Source organism: Pongo pygmaeus, chromosome X, assembly GCF_028885625.2.
Source record: "Pongo pygmaeus isolate AG05252 chromosome X, NHGRI_mPonPyg2-v2.0_pri, whole genome shotgun sequence".
NCBI classification, from domain to species: Eukaryota; Metazoa; Chordata; class Mammalia; order Primates; family Hominidae; genus Pongo; species Pongo pygmaeus.
The window spans coordinates 107,350,591-107,359,434 of record NC_072396.2 but is presented as its reverse complement, the minus strand read 5'-3'; positions in this window follow the sequence as shown (position 1 = coordinate 107,359,434).

Below are 8,844 nucleotides of genomic sequence, written 5' to 3'. Positions count from 1 at the left end.
AAATGAATGCATGTAAAAGTGGTGAAATCCGAATAAGGTCAATGGATTATAGCTATGTCAATTTTCTGGTTGTGATATTGTACTATAGCTATGCAAATGTTACATTTGAGGGAAACTGGACAAATGGTACAGTGGCTATCTCTATATTATTCCTTTTTGTTTAGTAATAGCTTTATTAAGATATAATGCATATATTATAATATTTACCCATATAAGGTGTATAATTTAATACTTTTTGTATATTCACAGATATGTACAACCAACATCACAATAAGTTTTGAGACAGAGTCTTGCTCTGTTGCCCAGGCTGGAGTGCAGTGGGACGATTTCGGCTCACTGCAACCTCCGCCTGCTGGGTTCAAATGATTGCCCTGCCTCAGCCTCTCAAGTAGCTGGGACTACAGGCATGCGCCACCATGCCTGGCTAATTTTTTGTATTTTAGTAGAGACGGGGTTTAACCATGTTGGCCAGGATGGTCTGCGATCTCCTGACCTCATGATCCACCCGCCTTGGCCTCCCAAAATGCTGGGATTACAGAGGTGAGCCACCGCACCCGGCGATAAGTTTTAAAATATTTTCATCACATCAAAAATAAACCCCATGCTCTGTAGGTATGATCCCTACCTCTTCCAACCCTAAAGCCCTAACTGACCACGAATCTACTTTCTTTCTCTATGGATTTGTCCATTCTAGACATTATATATGCATGGAATCATATAATAAGTCAGTTTTTCATGGACTTATTCATCATTGGTATGTCTTTTTTTTTTAGAGCTGAATATTCAGATCCTTTGCAACATATTTTGTTGGGTATTTTTAGATTTGTTTTGCTTTTATATTGGTAAAATATACATAACATAACTTTTACCATTTTAGTAATTTTTAAGTATATAGTTCAGTGGCATTAAGTACATTCATATTGTTGTGCAACTAAGTAGGAGGTGGGACTCAACTCTGGAGGCATGGCTCAGACACTGGACCAAATTGAAGACCAGTTAAAACAAAGGCAGGGTGGAAGCAGCTTTCAATTAGACATACTCACCAGTGTGCCATGTCAGTTTACCATTCTTATCACAACACCCAGAAGTTATCACCCTTTTCTATGGCAGTGACCCAATGACCCAGAAGTTACCATCCTTTCTCTAGAAATTTCTGCATAATCCACTCCTTAATTTGTATATATGTAAAAGTGGGTATAAATATGACTACAGAACTGCTTTTGGGCTGCTACTCTGGGCACACTGCCTACGGGGTAGCCCTGCTCCACAAGGAGCAGTTTCTCTGCTGCTGCTGTACACTGCTGCTTCAATAAAAATTGCTGTCTGTATTAGTCAGGGTTCTCTAGAGGGACAGAACTAATGGGATATATATATAGGACATCTGTAGGCCTTTGGAAGACCTTCACTAATAATTTAACAGAATCAACACTCATCCAGAAGTGGTAACATGATGCTGTGGATGGGAACAGGAGCATTAATTTTTCTCTCCTTTACCATAACACTTCTTTTCTACGGCTTTAGCCAGCCGCCTTCTCCTGGGAACCATCTCTTTTGTCCTTGTTGGGTTTAGAGGCCACTCTAAGGTCCAACCGGACACCATGCTGTCATTGTTAATCTTGTTTGCTCTTCCAATTACCCTGATCCAGTGTAGGTGGGAACAAAACTCTATAGTAAATATTTCAAAAACTATAGCATCAGAGAATCATCTTCATGGTTGCTAGATTTGTCATCAATATCCCCAGGATAGAGAGTTCCATCTTCTGGCCTATCCAGAAAATCTCACAGCCATGTCCCCAGACCTCCTAACTAACCATAGTGATCCCAAAGTGCCCAAATCCCTACTTGTTAAATAGAACTCTCTCCCCACTTAATGGATTCCACCTGAATCACCCCCACCACTATTACCTGGACCTGGGAAGTTGATTATCTATATCTCCAGTGCACTAATGATTCTATCTTTTGCACTCACTGTTGTGTTAATGACAAAAAAGCAGAAGTCTCCCTACAATGATCTGATCCAACTCTAGTTGCCATGTTCTTAAGGTTGCAGCAAGGTAATGGGATTCCACTTGCGAGCAAGGAAACCATATATGGTGCCTTCTCCTGATCAGAACATACAGGGGGAAAAAACAAAACAAAACAAAACACAATCACCTAATCTGGGAAGGTGGGAGTACTGCCCCCTTTTGGAAAACAAAGATTGTTCAACCACCCCCATTAGAACAGGGGAAAATATCTCTATAGACCTAACTTGGCAGCAGGACTAAACATCACACCACATAGAGCCTCTGTGTCCCAACTGGGCTTATTGTTTGTGGTCATAAATGGGGAAAAGTCACACCTCATAACTACTACTGACTCTCCAAGGAGTCACCTGTTCTTTTAGGAATAGCTTGCCCTTATATATAAACAACTTCAAACAGAGGTAAATGTACTTTGGCCCCCCTTGCCCCTCCAGGGGTCACAGTCTATAACCCCATAACACCCAAGAACACCAGAAGTAAATGAGCAATTGGATTAAGTCTGGTGGGAATTGGGGCAGCAGTAGGACTAGCAGCACTGTGGGGCAGATTTGCTTACCACAAGTCAGTTCTAAAGAACTTGACTCAAGCCCTAGAATCCTCAGCCACCAACAGAGATCGGACACTAAAGAGAATTGAAGAGTCCCTACCCTCTTTGGCAAATGTAATTCTCAATAACAGACTAGCATTAGATTATCTACTAGTTGAACAAGATGGTGTCTGTACAGTTATTAATAACCTGCTGCACATATATTAACAACTCTGGACAAGTTGACGTTAACATTCAAAAGATATATGAGCAAGCCACTTGGTTACATAGATATAACCAGGGCACTGACCCCAAATATATTTGGTAGACTATCAAAAATGCGTTCCCAAGTTTCACCTGGTTTTTACCTCTCCTAAGACCTTTGATAGCTATCATGTTGTTACTAATTTTTGGCTGTTGCTTGTTCAATCTCTGTGTAAAGTTTGTATCTTCTAGATTACAACAGTTCCAGATAAAAACAATGCTGGCACGAGGCTTCCAATTCATTCCATCTACTGACCTAGATAATAAAAGTGTCCTGCCTCTGTGCTCCTTGGATCAGGTATCCAGAGATTTTTACTCCTCTAGCGCTAGGCAAGGTATATGCCTATAAACTCAGCAGGAAGCAGTTACAGAAGATAGGCCTCCGTCCTTCTGCAGCCCCTTTAAGATTAAGAAGGAATATCTAATCTCTGAAGGAAGAATGAGGTAGGAGGCAAGACTCAACTCCAGAGGTGGGGCTCAGACACCAGACCAAATTGAGGACTAGCTAAAACAGGGACAGTAGAAGCAGCTTTCCATAAGACATGCTGTGTGCTGTGTGCCATAAGACCAGTGTGCCATGTCAGTTTACCATTGCCATGGCAACACCCGTAAGTTGCTGTCCCTTTTCATGGCAATGACCTGATGGCTCGGATATTACCACACTTTTTCTAGAAATTTTTGCGTATCCACTTCATAATTTGTATATGTTTAAAAGTGGGTATAAATATGACTACAGAGCTGCCTTTGACCTGCTACTCTGGGCACACTGCCTATCAGGTAGTACTGCTCCACAAGGAGCAGTACCTCTTCTGCTGCTGTACATTGCTACTTCAATAAAAGTTGCTAATACCACCTGCTTATCCATGAATTTTTTTCCTGGGTAAAACCAAGAACCCTCCTGGTCTAAGCCCCAATTTGGGGATTGCCTGCCCTGCATCACAATTATCACCACTATGTATCTCCAGAAGTTTTTCATCATCCCAAACTGAGCCCAGGATAGAACAATCCTACTCCCTGAATATTAAGGGAACTAAAAATCTTAACACCACAAGAACTGGTTCTGATGCAGATCAAGAATGATAGCTGGAAGATGTTCTCTGTTAGTTCCTGCTACTTGGATTCCTGGCCTTACTGGGTCTAGTTCTTCAGATTACCCCTCCATTCTGTGAGCTAACTCAAGTCCTTCCCATCATTTCACTTTTCTCCCTATATTATCCTAATGATTTGATTTTCTATATCTTCCTACACTGCACGTTAAGGGCAAAGATCATTTTATTTTGGAAATGTTTTTGGTTTCTGAGAAATAAAAAACAACTTCCTTTAAGCTGTACCTAATACATAGGGGCTATTTTGAGAAGTAAATGAGAAAATGCAGAGTGGTTACATAATCATATTTTATAATGTGAAAATGATCATTCTCTTTGAAAAAAAAATCAAAGCTTTAGGTAGGATGACCAACAAGCAGGCTATTATGGGACTACAGAAGATAAGTATATGATGGTGACCTAAACCTGGGGAGACATAGTGAGGATAGAGAAAAGTGTATTGAAGAGATATTAAGAAGGAGTTGATAGTAGGCTTTGGCAATTGATTGGATGTTGGGAGTAAAATAGAGTAAGGGATCATGCCCAGTTTTCTAGATTTTGACAGCAGAATGGATGCTTGTGCCATTCACTGGTAGAGCAAATGTAAGATAAGGGAACATGCTAGAGGCTGGGAAAGAAGAGATTTTTAAAAAGGGATATGATGAAGCCAATTCTGGACCTTTTGATGTTGAGGTACCCTTGTGACAGCCACAAGAGGTCCAATAGAGAACTGGATAACTGTCTGGGGTCCTGGAGAAAGAAGTATGGGCTGGGGATAAGGGGTTGGAAATCCTCATTGCTAGAATGATAGTTAAAAACTGCAGAAGTGGGTGAGATCAGTCAACGAAGATGGAGGCTAAGAATTCCAACATTTAGGGAAACAATATAGCTCATGTGCTAAGAGCAGGAGCTCAATCTGTCAGATGTAGCCAGGTCCAAACCCCTTCCCTGTCCTTTACTAGCCCTGTGATCTCAGGCAAATCTTTCAAAGTATTTGTGCCTCATTTTTCTAATCTGTGACAAAAAGATAGTTACTGACCATACATTATAGGATACTTTTCAGGACTCCATGAAAATATTTATTTATAGAAAAGATTACAGAGTAAGGGTTTCATAACTTGCGGTTCTAGTGAGCCATAAACATTTCTTATGTTAGCATGAAGACTGCTGTAGGTTAACTAATCAATAAAAGCATTAAGTTTTTGTGAGAGCATGTTCAACACTGAATGCTATTCCTTTGTAATTGTTTCATTCAGCTCACCAAGGCGGGGGAACCACAGGGACTCTGAGACCAAACCTGACATGTTTTATTAATAAAGTATGTATTTGTCTGGATTTCCCCTTGTGTTGTGTACACACTGACAGTTTTTAGACGGCTAGCACACATTTTTCTAAGATGATGAATGAATACATTTGTGCACTGTTTAGATATATTTCACAGTAACTGTGCATGACCTTCAATGTCAAAAGAAAATGAAAATGACAGAGTAGAAAACTCCAAGGGCCTGTCCCTTCATGGAAACACTGGGAACAAAAGTAATAAGAATAAATTTTACCAGGACTCTGGAAAATAGTCAAAGGTTTATCGCAATCAAGCAAATGTTGAATCAAGAATATGGCAACTTAACCATGATAGAAGAGCTTTGTGACATTTTAATCTAGCCCTGCCTCAGCCCACTTGCTAGTGCAGTGGTGGTCTTGAAAATAGGGCCCTACATTTCTAATGTGGATACCTGGATTTAGAAGTAACAGAGCAGACTTTGTTCCCAAGGATTTTTTAAAATGAGAAAGAAATCAGGACATTCCAAAGAAACAAAACCTGAGGGAGTTCATTAACACTATATCAACACTACAAGAAAATGCTAAAGAGAGTCTTTCAGGTTGAAATGAAAGGACATGGGCAAATGTAAAAATCAGTGTTATTGTAATTTTGGTATGGAATTGCTCTTTTTTTTCTATATGACTTAAAAGACAAATGTATAAAACAAAAATTAGAAAAAAAATAGAAGACCTGAATAGACCTGCAATATGTAGAGAGATTGAATCAGTAATTATGAATTCAGCAAAATTACAGGATAAAATGTAAATATAAAAAATACGTTGTGTTTCTATAAACCAGTAATGAACAACCTTAAAAGGAAATTTAAAAGCACCTCCACTTATAAAAACATCAAAAACAATAAAATACTCAGGAATAAATTTAGCCAAGGAGGTGTAAGACTTATATACTGGAAACTATCAAAGATTCTTGAAAGATATTTAAAAGATCCTAAATAAATGGGAAGACATCCCATATTTATGGATTAGTAGACCTAATATCATTAAAATGGCAATGCTTTCCAAATCAATCAACAAATTCAATGTAATTCCTATCAAAATCCCAATGCCCACCTTTTTTTTTTTTGCAGAAACAGAAAAGAAAGAAAATATAAATATAAGGTAGAAAATAAATAGAAACTAGAGTGGAAAAGCCAGTACTAGAATTCATACGGAATCACAAGTATTTGTGCGTGTGTGTGCTTACAACATAGATTCTGAATTAACTTTAACATTTGGTAAAATGCATCAGTTGACAGAACTTCATGGACTTAGTACTGGTGTTCAAAAGACAGTTATTCCTGGGGATCCCACTAAATTTAAACATCGTATTCCTTATAATCTTATAAAAGTAACTAAATATAAGATAGTGAAAAATAGGTATGCGTCATTTTAACTATGGCCTTGCCAAAATTTTCCATACTAGGCCAGCATTAGGTGCTGTTCCTCACACCTGTAATCCCAGTAATTTGAGAAACGGAGATGGGAGAATTACCTGAGGCCAGGAGTTCAAGACCAGCCTGGGCAACATAGCAAGACTCCATCTTCACATAAAATAAGAAATTAGCTGGGCGTAGTGGCACATGCCTGTGGTCCCAGCTACTCAGGAGGCTGAGGTAGGAGCTTGAGCCCAGGAGGTTGAGGCTGCAGTGAGCCTTGATTGTGCCACTGCACTCAGCCTGGGTGACAGAGTGAGACTCTCCCTCAAAAAAATTCCCATAGTAATAAAATCCATTGTCCTAATATATCCCATAGTGGACATAGATATTCTGAAACAATGAATAATACATTAAATTTAAATTAAATCTTTCGTATTTACAAAGTGACTTGATAAAATGGGACCCCATGCACTCCTCAGTCAAAATAGCTAAGATGGTCCAATATAAATTAAAACAGGGCCTTCAAGGATTAAAACTTATTGTATAAGACATAATTAGTGGGTAATTATCTCCACTGCTTCTCTATTTGTAACCCAATCTTGCCTGTTCTTAAACCTAAAGAAAAATGAGTGGTACCCCATGGTGATTACTATAACCCTAATGCTGTGGTCCTATCCATTAAGGCCTCCAAATCCAATAGTCGATATTGTTAAAACTACCAACTCCATCTAATCAGCAGTCAGTAAATAATTTGCCATTATAGCTTTGACTAGTATGTTCTATTCAGTGACTGTTTCAGTAGCCTCTCAGCTGCAGTTTGCCTTCCCTTTCAAAGAGATACGAAACACCTTTATTAAGCTTCTCATGAGGTATCTCAATAGCTTTGTCATTGTGCACAATTTTTATGGACAAGATCTTATCTGCACCCAGCTTTCTCCAGGAATACAGCCATGGCATTACATTGATAACATCTTCCTAGGAGATTCATTTGACATACTCATTAAGGACATACAAGTCCAACATCCTTAAGTTATTTTGGGGTTCTGGAAGCAACATATTCCTCATTTGCAAATTTTACTTAATCTCACTGATGCTGCCACTTACAAATCAGCCCAATCTAAATGAGATATTCTCTAACAGAAGGCTCTAAAATTTGTCCAGATTAAAATCAACAGACACTCCCATTAATGCCCTCAGAGACTCCTTCACTAGAAAGACTTCACCAACTTCAACTTCTTCTCATGCCTCCTGGTATCTCTGAACTACCTATAATGGCCATAAATTGCCCATAGCCTTCTGATATGAAAAACTGCCTTTCTCAGCTCTGTGCTAGACACCATGACAGTAAAAATTGCTGGGCATATACCAGGCTTCTCTGAAAACAGAGGCTTTCATAGACCCTGAGCCTGTGATCTTTTGTACCCAGTTGCTCAATATGCCCTGGATAATGGACATAGCACATCACAAGCTTGGCACAGTGATGGAGGCCTCCTTGATACAGGACAGAGCCAAACCTGGGTCCTCTGATATATTCCACCTGCAGGAGGGGATGGTATTCCCTGTCCTCAGTCCCTTGCCAGATGCCATGTTCATGGAGGTCACCCCTCTCCAAACCCCTTAGCTACCTGGCGACCCCCTTAGGATTAACTGAATGAAAAACAATGGGAGTTAATAGACTATAGGGAAGGCGTTGCCACTATCATAAGCTATGGAGCTCAGTGGAATGGGTCTGCTTTTCATCCCTTAACCAGGAATTTCCTGACAAAGAATGTGAACCAAGGATCAGCACAACTGGTGAAACTATAGGCAGTCATCTTAGCACTGGATGCCCCGGTTAGAAAATGATCTGCAAATTTTTACAAACTCTTGGGCCATTGCCCAAGAGGTTTTCCCTTAAAGGTAAAGAACTTTGGGAATCTCTAGCCTCATAGACACATCAAAATCCTACATATACTACATATGTATATCCTACATATACTAAGGCCACAATACAAGGTCTCACCAGGGCACTCCTTACCTTCTTTGGAGTTTCAGACATTTCTGATAGTAACCAAAGTACACATTTCGTATCTCAAAATACATAATGCTGGGATCTTGGAAAAGGCATTCAATAGAACTGTTGACTCCCTGATGGGTCCCAGCTAGCCAGTTTTATCAAAAGAGATCTAATGGTTTCCACAAACAACTCATTTTAAAACTCCAGTCTGGTATATGGACCACTAAGTGGGTTTTGCTGTTACTCCAGGCCT